At 37.4% G+C, this 13,412-nt stretch overlaps 1 pseudogene; it reads left to right on the plus strand.

Moving 5' to 3' along the window:
- The first annotated feature begins 2,343 nt into the window (after nt 1-2,343).
- LOC119713060 (kinesin-like protein KIF27) overlaps nt 2,344-13,412 on the plus strand; it is a 53,497-nt pseudogene continuing 42,428 nt past the window's right edge.

The raw sequence follows: 13,412 nt of genomic DNA on the forward strand, positions 1-13,412 counted from the left end.
AAACAGATATTTGTTTGATTTAATTAAAAATCAAAAGGAAATAAAAACTGATAGCTTTTAACACTCTAAAATTTCTTTTGAACCTGTACAAGGATCATCAAACAACATGATAATGTACATTCTTTGAACCAAGCAATTCTTACTTGTTTTTCCTTTCACTCCAGGATCTTGTATAGATCTTGAAAAGATCTATAGATAAGAGAAAAGGAATAAATCAGTGCTGTAGAGATCTGGCAGTCACTCAGGTTTTGAATTTGGCTGTGCAGTTACCAATAAATCTAATTCATTTAACAATTTACATAAAGTGGTGAGCATTCTGAACTTCTCTTTTTAAAAAATATTACCATGGTTTTTTTTATGTTATTTTGGGTCTCTGAAGACCTAGAAAAACAAGTATCTTGATGTATCTGTGATTTAGGTGAAGAGCCTTCCTAGAGACGTATGACATGGTAAAGCTTGTCATCAACCCATAGTTTGCAACGTTTTAAATCTTTTACTTGGCTGGGGAAATGAGGAAGTTTGGATTTGAGGTTGATTTTTTACTCACACCTGATACTATCTATATTCTACTTTACCCTAACTGAAAATCAGCTTTTAGTCTATTGAGAATTACAGCCTCTGTCCTGTCTTGCAGCATGCTCTGCTTTGAAAGTTTTCAACTTCTGTCTTTTTGCTCTTACAATAAAAAACCTAGTCTTAGCTAGCAGCGGTATACATTCTTAAAAGCATGGCAGGCCGGAGCAGAGATGTAATAGATAAGTGTTTCTTTTAGCATCAAAGCTGCAGGAAGGTCTGGTGACAGAAGTAAGGAAGTCCAATTAAATCTTAAATGTGATTGTTATCAAGGTATGTAGGGCTGTTTCCTGATGCAAATAGCTCTTTTTAGCACGGGCAGAAAAGCAGCCTAATTGAATTTAATTTTATTTCCATTTTAAATGTAAAGGGAAAAAACATATTTTTATGTTTCTACACTCTTATCTGTTAAGGGGTTGTTTCAGTGACTGCTTAATAAGATTTCAGTTGAAGCTCTTTGCATAAGATGTGCACACACTTTTTGGCTTCTAATTTAGAGCTTTTCACAGTGGGTGAGTTCTTTCTGGTGCATGACCTGAAGTCTGTCTTGGTAATGGGTTCCAAAAATATACAAAGCCTGTCCCGTTTGATTGTGCTCCATGAGAATAGAAAGGATGGAATGATGGAAATCCATGCTGTTTATTTTCAAAATGTTCCTTTAAAGCATCCATTAACTCTTTTAAAGGTATTCTAATGGATGGCTGTAAGTTATCATTTTCATTTACTCTGCCAGACGAGACTTTTCAGAGAGTAGAGTAAGTGAGGGAGTTACAGCTTAATATATCTTTATTAAGCCTTTTTTTTTTTTTTTTTTTTTTTTTTTTCAAAGCAGCAGAATTCCTGAAATATCTGAAGTCATCAAAGGTCGCCACAAAGTTTACACATGGGATGAAGTTTAGAGTTCTCTTAGAGTGAACTTGGGAAAATGCAGAGGTTAAGACAATAGCATTATTGATTATCTTAGCGAATTCACCTAGCAAGGAATGTGCGGGTAATAACAAAATGGGTTTTAAATGTTTTAGTAAACAAACACAATGTTAGTTCATTAATTTGTAAACAAAACATGAAGATAAAGAGTAGATACACCTTGTGCAATGCACACTCTATAAATGAAACAGTATGTACTGAAACTTGCAAGTGATGGAGATAAAAGGTTGCCCAGCAGTTTTCCACTGCTGCATCTTTAAAAAGAAAAAAAGAAAAAAATAATTTTTCGTTGGGAAAGACTGTACAGTAATTAAAGAACACACATCCTTACTTTGGGATTTTTTCCAAATCAAAAAGAAGACTTTACTGGAATTGAAATAAAAGTAAGCTGAACAAAGCAACTATTTTGTACAGTTTATGACTCTTACACAAATGTGTGTGACAGCAATGTATTTACATTCGTGCTTCAAGCTTTTGCCACTGCATCTGTGTTTGCCTTGATTGGAGTGCCTCTTCAGACCTCTGCATATCCCACAGGTCCTTTTAGATGTAAACAGTTTAATTCACTGGTATTTTAATACATTTATTGTATAGGGAGTAAGGAAACTGCTTTTCAGGAAACCAGATTCAAATTGGGTTAACCTAATATATCACAAGTTTAATTTTGCTAATCGGATTAATTTTCTATTTGCCATTAATATCCTTCTTCTCCAGTTACATAGTTACAGGAAGAAAAAAAAAAAAACACCATACTTTTTATCGAATTTGTTGTTTTTAAACAAGAGCCTGCATGCTGCTTTCAGGCTATCACGTTTAGTATAGCTTTACATAAGTATTTCCTTATATTTGCAATCTTTTCCATAATTTGAGGGTTTGGGTGAGCAAGAGAGTCTCTTTATTCATTTGGTATGAACCAGAGAGGTCTTTGCCTCAGCACATCGCCAATAAACCGATGAAACAAACTTCTTTCTGGTGATTAGCTTCTCTCCCTGGCCTGTAGGTGGGTGTGTTTAACAGAAGGAAGGAGTAGGAATGCGCCTGTCAGCCTGCCTTTGCAGCTAATTAGCTCAGCATACAGCAAAGATAAGCAGTCCGGGGAGGTGGACCCTGCGGAGGGTCGTGGGGTTTGAGGCAATGCCTGATTGGGAGACGTGGGGAGATTCCTCAGGAATCCAGAGTTGGTACAGGACTTGCCTGACTCAGGCATGAGGGCAGCTTGTGGCTGCTTTCTGGAAAAGCAGAGCAGAGATGGACAGAACCTTGGAGTCTCTGCAACTTGTAATTGCCCAAGTTCTGCCTCATCGAGACCCTGCCCTGGTTTTTAAAGACTGTAAGTACCAAAGATAATGATTTTATTTCCCTGATAGTGAGTGTATTTAATTCAAATGTCTGTTGTACCCAACAAATTAAGAGAGAGAAGTAATTAACATGCTTGTACATGTATTCGTGTGCATACCACAAACTATCATTATTTTATCTTGCCTATTTGAAGGCAGTGTTGCTGCTTATTTTTTAAGTTTGCATTTCAGAAAACTGATTCACAACTTTTACCTAGGATATTTAATTACATTCTAATAACATGGTAAAAACTTTACTGCTTGACAATTTTGGAAAACTTTATGCCAATTCTCTTTCTGTGGTTAGTTTGTCCTATAAATTACCTTTCTTGACTGTAGTACTGCAAAATATCAAATATTGCAATCTTAAAACATAAGATGTTTTCCTGCAAGTATATGGAATGTGATTTCCCTCCCCCCCCCCCATATCAGACTTGACTATGGATGCACTTTTTAAACCTGGCCAAAACACTTTATTCTCTCTTTCTCTCTCATTTTACAAACTATCCCTTGTGAAATGTTCTGAAGTACCTTTCAGTAGATGGCACATAATAAACTGGCCTGATGCATCCCTTGAAACAGAGTTCAATGCAACTCACATCACGGAAATAAGAGTATTTAAATTTGAATTTATGATTTGAGTGGGGCTATGCATGGAACAAAGTGCTATTTAATTAGTAATTTCTTAGAAAATACATCCACAGATTTCATACAATGGAAAAAACCCTCTTCAACAGATCAAATGAAACAATAGTTAAATTCCATTGTTCTCAGTTTTCTTCACAGGTGAATGAGATCTCTTGATGTCATGCCCCCAAATCTGGTCCTACATAAACAATTTGATTGTAAAATTAGTATTTTGCTGGGTGTCATTTCAGTCTGAATCACCTAGTCAATCATTTAACATGCAAACAATGCTGGAACAATGTTAGATTTTTAGAAGGGAGTTTTATTTATTTATTTATTTAACATTCACTTCTAATCATAATCTCCCGTGTGACCTGAGGCACACTGCAGAGACATTTATTTAATCTCCACTTCATTCTTTTGTCAACAGCTCTGTTAGAGTTAATAAAATCAGTCTCATACAGTCAACTGTTGCCTTCTAAACTTGCTGTAAAAGGAATAAAGACTTAAAGACATGGCTAGTGATGGACCTAGGGGAAAAACCCATGTACATCTGCATTAAACAACTCCACTTGCCAGATTCTTATGCTCATAGCCACACTGAAAAGTCAGAGGCTGACCCAGTAGTTCCCTGGGACTAAGTTGGATTTACTCTTGTAGAAGGATGCTACTCTTGTGTGAATGTAGCATAAGGATCTGTCCCAGAGCTTAGGAGTCTGACATCTGTTTCTCAGGCCACCCTGCAGGAGGTTTGTATGCTGCTGGGTAGGTTTGTATTACTGTTGCAGTCTTGGGACCTCGTGGAGCAGTCTGTGAATGTACACACATCACAGGAACAAAGAATTTGATCGGGGTGCAGTGTGGGGGGTGGGCTCGAGGAGAGGGGCATTCCCTTTCATAAGTTTCCACTGGTAACCAGTTCCTGCAGGTCTACTGACAAGGCTTTTATTGAAAGTGTATGTACAAGCTGCTTGGACAATGCATTTGTGACCACCCACAGATCTAAGGGAGGGAGAGATGATTAAATAGAAACAAAAGTGCGAGTGGATTCGAGTAGTTTTGTTTTTTTTTTTTCTACTTTAGATTTTCTGAGGTATGACAAGAATTTTGAAGGCATTCTAATATAAATTTAACCTATACAGGCTTGAAGTTGCTGTGAGTGTGTGCCACTAATTCTGACTGGTGACAGACATTCATAGTGCTTTGTCTGTAAGTCAGATGAGAATTTACATGCATTCTTTTTATCTTCAGCAAAAAGTCATCTTTAGATCTAGGTGGTGTCCATCTCTGACTTTTAATCAGATTTAAATACAGCAAGCAAGTATTAGACTAGAAAGAACATAGTGTCTCATGTTTCCCCATGGGACCACGTCCACATCTCTTACAAACGCATTACTTTCAGACCTTATTGGAAAGAACAAAGTAAGAATGAAGTCCATTCAGGATCTACTTTGTTGCAGCAGCATCTACCCTTTTCACAATGTGGTGTGACTCAGTATGTCAACAGGACTGAGTTTTGCTAGAGCAAGATGTCAGAGCAAGTCTGCTCATCACTGCTCAGCACCACATACACTTTTTGTTCCCATTCCAACCTAGAGGTCTTGGCTTGCACTGTCCCAACACTTTGTTCTGTTGGGAATGTCTCACAGAGGGCTTTCTTCAACAGCAGCAGGGAGAGACAAGATGTTCAAAAGTCCCTGCCCTCCTGGGTGCAGCTTGCAGGAGCAAATACAGTGAGTGGTGCTGTGCCTGCTGCAGCAGTGCTCCTTCTGGGCTAGCATCTGCCCAGCAGAGGCAGAGATGATGGGATTTGGGAAAGATGCAAGATCATGGCTGGGTGCCCTGGCAACAAGACAGCAGGGATAATTTGTTTCTCACAAGTTCCTCCCTGCCATGAGAATGCTTTATCCTTATAGTGGTAGACAATCTTTGGCAGAGAGCAGGGGTCTGAGCAAGGCCCCGTGGTGCAGGCCTGTCACCAGCCCACCGATGGGGGACGGGGAACAGTGGGCTGCAGAGGGGCTGGCAGCTCCAGCAAGAATGGGACAGGCAAAGACATGGAGGAGGAAGGCAAGAAGAAGGAGCCCAGTGCTCAACCCATGCTACTGCAAGAGTTGTGTTTGCTTTTTGGTGTGTGTGTTTCCCTGAACTGTGCGCTGTATGTAGCTTCCATCCCAGATAACATGATAAAAAGATAATGCTTTCTACCATGCAGACCTAATTAACCCCAGCACTGGTCTAATCCATATGCTGACCTTATTACGACTTCGTTTTCATATCAAAAAATATTATGGTATCAGGTAGGAGTTACGATAAAGCTTGGAAAAAAGCTAAGTACTTCCAGAAAGTCTTTTTAAGCCCTGACTTGAATTCATGGTTCCTAGATGGATTGCTACTTGGTTGGTTTGTGAACATTTAGCAAAGTGATTTTACATCAGCTGAACAGCACTGTCTCCATTTCTTTTTACTGGTAGCAACAAATCGCACGTTTTCCTTTGCACGTTTTGCCAGCAAAGATTTCAGGTCAGCAATAGATGGACAGGTTAGACTGTAGAGTTTTTAATAAGAAAGTATGTTAACTTATGGGGATCTGCCCATAATTTTTGGTAGAATCAGCCCAGCTCACTTTTCTTCATTTAACATTGAAATAGATTTGTCAGTGGGTACCATACTAGCTCTCTGATACAAGCCTTTAAATTGAAGTGCACTATAGCCAGAGTAAGTCAGTTGCCTTGGAGAAATATTACAAGATTAAAAGTTTTATCAAACAAACAGTCTTTTCCTTTCTAGATTAATGTTATTATTACTATACTATTCCTATGCGAATCAGTTATACTTCTGATTATCACAGGAGATTGACCAATTTATAATTCTTTATTGCTATATTCAGATGCTGAAATTATACCAAGGTTCTTATCATTTTCCCATGTAATGCTACATAAGAATGTAGACCAAGCCAAGCTGTTCGGCAATGATTAACAGTTGTCTTCAGACTATCAGCTTAAAAACACCTGACTTTAGTATGTCTACTCATTCTGTTCCAAGTGATAACCTGCTTACTCAATTCATAACGCTGCAGGGATTGACTTTTTGCCTCAGTCCAACGGTGGTGTCAGTGAAACCCTCCCAGTCTCTACCCTTCCTTTCCCTAGCTGCATCTAAATCTGCTGTGACTACAAACATACCAATGGTTCACAAAGCCTACACCATTCTCTGAGCTGCTTGCCTCCAACATCTTCTTCTTTCTTCCTTTACTTGGTAACATGTTCAGAATGGCTCTTGAGGAGGCCATCCAGTTCATTTATTTAATTTTATTTTGTTCTTTTTCCAAATCCTTGAAGTCTAGGAACTGTCAGTCAGTGCTGGATTTAAGGTAGCCATTGCCAATTAAAGATGTTGCTTCTCACAAGTGGAATCTCACCCCACAATCAGATCTTCTTTTCCTGAAACAACATCTTGCTACTTTTTGTGCTTTTTAAGGGTTTTAGACAGAATCACCTAGTAGTCCACTGCTAGATCAGCTCCCTCATATAGCATCCAAATCCATCATGGAGAAGGAAAAATGCCCCTGAAGTCCTCTCAGCATATTGTTGGTGTCCCAGTACATGATACTTGATAATATTTTTATATATATTTAACAATATACCTAATTTCATTAGGTTTAGTAAGGATATGGGGCTTTTTATTTTTGTACATATACATGGAGAACAGAATAGTATAGCATATGGACCAGAATATCCTAACAAAATCACTGCTAACATGCTAATACATAACATAATATATATGATAAATGCATAGTAAGATCATGGGAAAATTAATTGATATTGCCTACTCACATTTGTACCTTTTTTTTCCTAAAGCTATTATTTATATGTTTAAAAATATGCAAAATAAATCAAAAGAGAAGCAATAAAACCTTCCCTCAAAACAGCTGGATCCCACTCCAGTTGCTGCCTTTTTTTTTTTTTTTTTTCTAGAGATTTAAACAGTATCTCTTTGCTAGCCTGAGCCCAATTTAACAGCTTCCCTAAGATGTATGCATTAAGTTACAAGCCTTAATAGGCTGCAGCTGGGGAAGGGTGCACTTGTAACTTATGAACTTTGTTTAAACGATATAGTTTTACTGATTATGTGCCATGGCTTGATTTAAGACATGTAAGGGAACTTTACTAGCCTCTCACTGAAGAATCTTCTTTAATAGATTTCATATTACATATTTCTTTCATTCAAAAAGCTTGTACTTTTCTTCTGCATTCACGTATTAAATTAAATCCACGAAGGCAGTTAAAAGGACTTTTAGAAACAGCTGTTTTAAGTTTTAAAATGACAAAGTAGGTGGTTATCTTGTGTGTGTGTTCTTTATACTCCACTCTCTCGGCAGTGAGACGTTGTCAAGTATATGACTCCATTCCACTTCAGTGGCAGAGTCACTTGGCTCCCACTCCGATTTGCCCTTCCAGTCTTGGCCAAAACACCCCCCTCCCAGTTGGCCAGCCTCCTGTTTATGGCATTGTTTGTTTGCCTTGGTTGAGGTGAATGCCTAGCCAGTATTTTTAGCAGTAATTCACAGAAACCTGGAGCTATTTTTTTTCTGGCATCAATGCAGTGCAAACTTACTGACATAATCCAAGTTGGAGAGTTCTGTTTCCCACTTAGAATGATATTTAATTTGACTCACAGACTTCCTTGAGCAGAGGCAAGACAGTTGCTACTGAAAGGTGAGAAATTGTCTGGAAAACAATGTTGTGTTATAATAAATGTGTTATCATTTAATCCTCTTTCAAACACAGTTCACATCAAACTGTATTTCTGAACTCTCAAAAGAGCTCAGGGTTCATTTAGGGTAAATGCAGCTGTATAACCCACATATTTGTTGTTCCACAGAACTCGCAGCCTGTCCTAAATTCAAATATATATATATATATAAATAAATAAATAATAAAAAGTCCTTAGAGTCTAGGAAAACTTCAAGAACTCTACCAGGATTTGCACTTGGGGACAGCTTCATTTGGTACAATGCTCAGCCCCTGGGCAAGAGGCTTTTCCAGCTGAGTAAAAAGCAAAGTAGAGAAGAAAAATCATCTTCTCACCTCGTAACTAGGCATTACAGCCAGCTTCAAATAGACTGTTGTGGAACCATTAATATTCACAGATGGGAGAGTACTAAAGGAGGGTATATGGAATTCTTGCTCTTGAACTTGGTGATGCACGTACTACTATGAAACTCTAACTGAGAAAGATGTGAGGTATAAAGTGGATAAAATATTGTCTGAATGGGGTCTTGGCATTGCCTACAACAAAATCAATACTGTTAACTAATTCAGCAACTGACAGTGTACAAAATAAATTGTTTTAAAGCATGGATGATTTAATCCTGAAGAAAATTGTTTGTCATTGCATACAAATACTATAAGCATTATCTTAAAAACTCAACCACATCATAGGCATCTTTCAAAATACGAAAGTCAATTACAATAAGAATGTCCTTTCAAAATGAGACGTAAATTACAGTATTTTGCTGCATTAAACCATGAATCTTGTTGTTTCATTTATGTACTTCTGAAAATTCTCATTGTTTTCCATACTGCATTTTTAGACTTAAGCCAGTTGGATGCCAAATACTGATATACAGCATAGAGACTGAACAACATTCTGCCTGGAATGTTTAGAAATGAAGGCAAACAATGCATGTGATTGCAGGAAAAATGAATATTGAGATAATACAACATTAGTAATCATCATATTAGTAATCATTAGTTACTATCTTAGAATAGTAACTTAGTATATTTGATTGTGCATCTGATCATATGTATACATTTTTCACATCTTCCTAAACTACTACAAATCCATGTGATACATAATGAAGGAAAAAAAAATAATAGTGGCTGTTAGGCATAAATAAAATCTTTTTTTTTTTTTTTTTTTTTTTAGTAGAGAACTGTTTTCACACACACCGAATTTTTACAAGTTTAGCTGAAATTGTTTTAATTATATATTTGAAATTGATATGCTGTTTTAATTTAATGATGATAAACATACTGATTCAAGCTAAACAGTTGAGTAAAATAAAATTAATTAAATCAAAACATAAAGAATTCTTGGGGAAAAAAAAGTTTGAGGCTTTGATATCATGGCTGCATTCTGTAGTTTAACCTGATGCATCTTCATGTTCATCACTGTTTTGAGGTGCTAGTTTTGGCTAGGATTGAAAAAATCACAGCAAAAACTGCAGTGATAATTTGATGCTGCCACTACATATATACCACCAAGTATTTCCTGCTACCATCCTCACAGCTAAGCCAGGTTTTATGTTTATCCAATTCAGTACAAACCCAGGCACTTTTAATTACTTAATTACAGAGATATCCAGCTGCACTGTGGGATAGGCACATAGCTTTCATTTGACAGAAATTCTAAACAGAATAAAAATGATGCTGCTCAGCTACTGTTTCTGTGTTAGTCATACACGTATTAGTTTAATCTGTAGCAGCTACTCACTGCTTACTAGTCCTCTGGTAAAATATTGCTTTATCTGTAAAATTTGAGACAGCTTAAAGCATGTTTCAGGATTTCAGGAAAAGAAGGGAAATATATTTCTGTTGGTGTATTGCAGTGAAAGTAGATACCTCTCTATAGCTCTAAAAAGTCTTTTGAATATTAGTTTTCAGAGTGGAAACTTTCAGCCAAGTGAGAGATGCAGGCTGTCTAAATGCTGAATTACCATCGAAAGGACTCATGAACAAGAATGGAAATTAAAACAGAAATTTTACACTCTGAACTCTTAATTTCTGTAAAACTAACAACAGAAGAGAAGCAAGGATCAGACACACAGCAATTTAGGTCACTTATTGCTATCATTGGTACTAAACAGTTTAAATACCTGTTTCTTTTATAGACCACTATACCAGTATAATTTCCTCTTGGTAAGCAAAAGCACGCATGATATTTATGGGTAGTTTCCCCTCCATCAATGAGGGGCTTAGGATACTAAAATCTAGGGACTTGGACTGGACAAAAAATGATCATGCTTGGGATTTCCCTGTGCAGCTTTGCCAATTGCATTGTACATCTTCTTAGAAGACTCAGCAGTTTATTACCTACAGAATAATCGATCTCATCATGATGTGGGAGAAATCAAGCTTGATTAAAATTTATTTATTTATTGTTTTACCAAAAGTTGTATCATACAGGCTGAATGATGAGACCAGAAAGAGTACTGTGGGTTACCTACACCACCAAATTCATTATTCCTGTGGACTTTGCATTATTGTTTTTAAGGACTGCACTCTTGGACAACAGTTGTTTCAAAAACCAAAGCACTTTATGGAAACATCCTAAATCAGTGATATTCTTAAAGCTGATACTTTCTGTTGCTATCTATTTCAATACCAGTAAAGGACTGAATGTCACCAATACCATTCTCACACTGAAGCAACAGCTCCTACTGAATTGTCGTGTTTAAACTTGGAAATTTTACATTCATGAATTTTATGTTCAAATATCAGTTTTCACTTAATGGGTTTAAAATTAGATTGTTACCCAATGTGTGCATGCTCTGTGGAGCAGAAGGTCTCATAAAAAAGAAAAAAAAGAAGGAAAAAAAAAACACTCAGATGTTTACATCAGTGAGGTATTCAGCCAGAGACCAGTTTCTGAAGGTGGATTACCATTTGGAGTCCGTACTGGTAGCAGTTTCCCTGGCTAGTAGACCAGTTTTTCTCCCACATTCACCATCATTTAGAAAAGCAGAAGTCAGTTTCTGTGGTTAAGAGTTCCTCAATATTTCAGTTTTTTCTCACAGCTGCACTGAGACAGTGGTTATCCCAACGTGTTTCCTGTTACAAATACAAAATTTATTCAGATAGCTTTCTTCTTTACGGTGAAGCAATATTCCAATGCCATGAGAGTTCTGCAGCTTTAAATGCCCAAAATGCCAGAACTGGTAGGAGCCAACACTGCTGCTGCATCCGTGACACCATCCAGTGGCAGACAGCAGTGTGCTCCAAACACCCTGCCTCGCCTCCCCAGAGCTCAGACCACGCCACCCGCACTTCCTCATGGCTTGAGCACAGCAAAAAGGGAACTGGTGATGACCACACTCTGTGTGTCTGCCCTTGTCATGGCTAAATGCCAAGAAAAGCTGTTGTCTGTGAGAGCAGTGCAGCTGCCAGAAGTCAGGAAACAGGCGGTGACAATATTGGAGCTCACATTGCTCACCCTGCAGCAAACAGAGCAATGCCCTGTCCATAGATTGCATGTGAGCTACCACCAGGGTGACACTGTCTCAAAATGGATCACTTCTACATTATTCCACTACTAACAAGGTCAGACGAGATGAAGAAAGAGGAAAATTATACATGTATGAGGAAAATTATCTCTGCCACTGATTCCTGTATGCACTAATACTTGATACTGAACCAGTATCAGTACTCTGAAGGACCCATACTGCTGCCTAGGGCTTCCATATTTCCACTGGAAGGTCCAAATTAAGAAACATACTTCTTACCTTCTGAATTTAAATTTTCAAGTGAGAAATGATGAACATCATACACAGCTGTTTTTTTTTTGTTTGTTTGTTCATTTGTTTGTTTTTGCATAGTGTTGTGGTTTAACCTATTAGGCAGCTAAGCACCACGCAGCCATTTGCTTACCCTCCTCCCTCCCTCTGTGGGATGGGGGAGAGAATCAGGAAAAAGAAAAAGAAAAAAAAAAAAAAAAAGGAAAGAAAGCCTGTAGGTTGAGATAAAGACAGTTTATTTGGAGAGAGGAAAAAAAAAAAAAAAAAAAAAAGAAGAAGAAAAAAAAGGAAAATAATAATAATGATGATAAGAGTATTAATACCACTAATGTGTACAAAACAAGTGATGCACAATGCAATTGCTCACCACCTGCTGAACGATGCCCAGAAAGAAAGAAAATTATCTCTAAGCTACACATGGCTCTGTAAAAGGAGTCTAGATAAACTATACTAAAATTCTTTTTGAGTCCAAGCCGAAAAGTGTTGAGAAAACCCCAACACAGAATGTAAAACTTTGGAGTACTGGCTCAATAGTCATGATGTCAATTGGATTTCTGGTTTTCACATTTCTATTTTCACATTAGCCTGCAACTATTATCATCATAATATACAACACCTTTTTTTCCAGCTACTTCATAAAGTTTTGCAGCTGCTTTCCTTGCATGACCATGTGTTTTTGTTTTTGTTTTTGTTTTTTTTTTTTTGAGAATGGAAAAGAGGAATCTGAGTATAACATTTTCTCATGTTTGAAAGTGAGCAGCTTAATGGCTGCTGTGATATCAAAGTTCCAACACATTGACTTAATAGTACAATATTGCTGACCTGCAATTTATGTACTACAGTAGCCTGCAATCCCAGAAAGTCCAAAATTGCCACAAAATCATATTTTTCACACCAGCAGAAATAATCACAGACATTTTATTATCAATAATAAATGTATCAAGCTCATATGTCTGCATTTCTTGTGTAACACAGAAAACACTAAGATCAAGGACATGTATGCATCCTACATTCAGCATTTTTATGTCTTTGACAGTGAATGTCGTAGCAATATTGCAGGAGTTCTGGGAAAGCAAACAGAAGCAGAAGGCCGTATTCCCAAGCGAAGGCATCATTGTGTATGAATCACTGAGCTCCCTGGGCCCACCATTTGTGAGCTATGTTACCTTGCCGGGAGGAAGTTGCTTTGGTAACTTTCAGGTAAGTGTCAGCTTCCAATCTTTGCCAGGGGAATTTTATCTATTTATTTATATATTTATTCAGGAAAATTCTTTTGCCATAGAAGATACAGGACAACTACTTCTGTAACAATGAATACTACACTTGACTTTTCCAATCTCATTCTGTCCCAGCCCTCACCGACTTGAGAGACAAGGTACCTGAAGGAAAACAACACAGAGTTCTAGGAATGATTTTACCAGTCTTGTCTC

Source organism: Anas platyrhynchos, chromosome 3, assembly GCF_047663525.1.
Source record: "Anas platyrhynchos isolate ZD024472 breed Pekin duck chromosome 3, IASCAAS_PekinDuck_T2T, whole genome shotgun sequence".
In the NCBI taxonomy this organism is placed as follows: domain Eukaryota; kingdom Metazoa; phylum Chordata; class Aves; order Anseriformes; family Anatidae; genus Anas; species Anas platyrhynchos.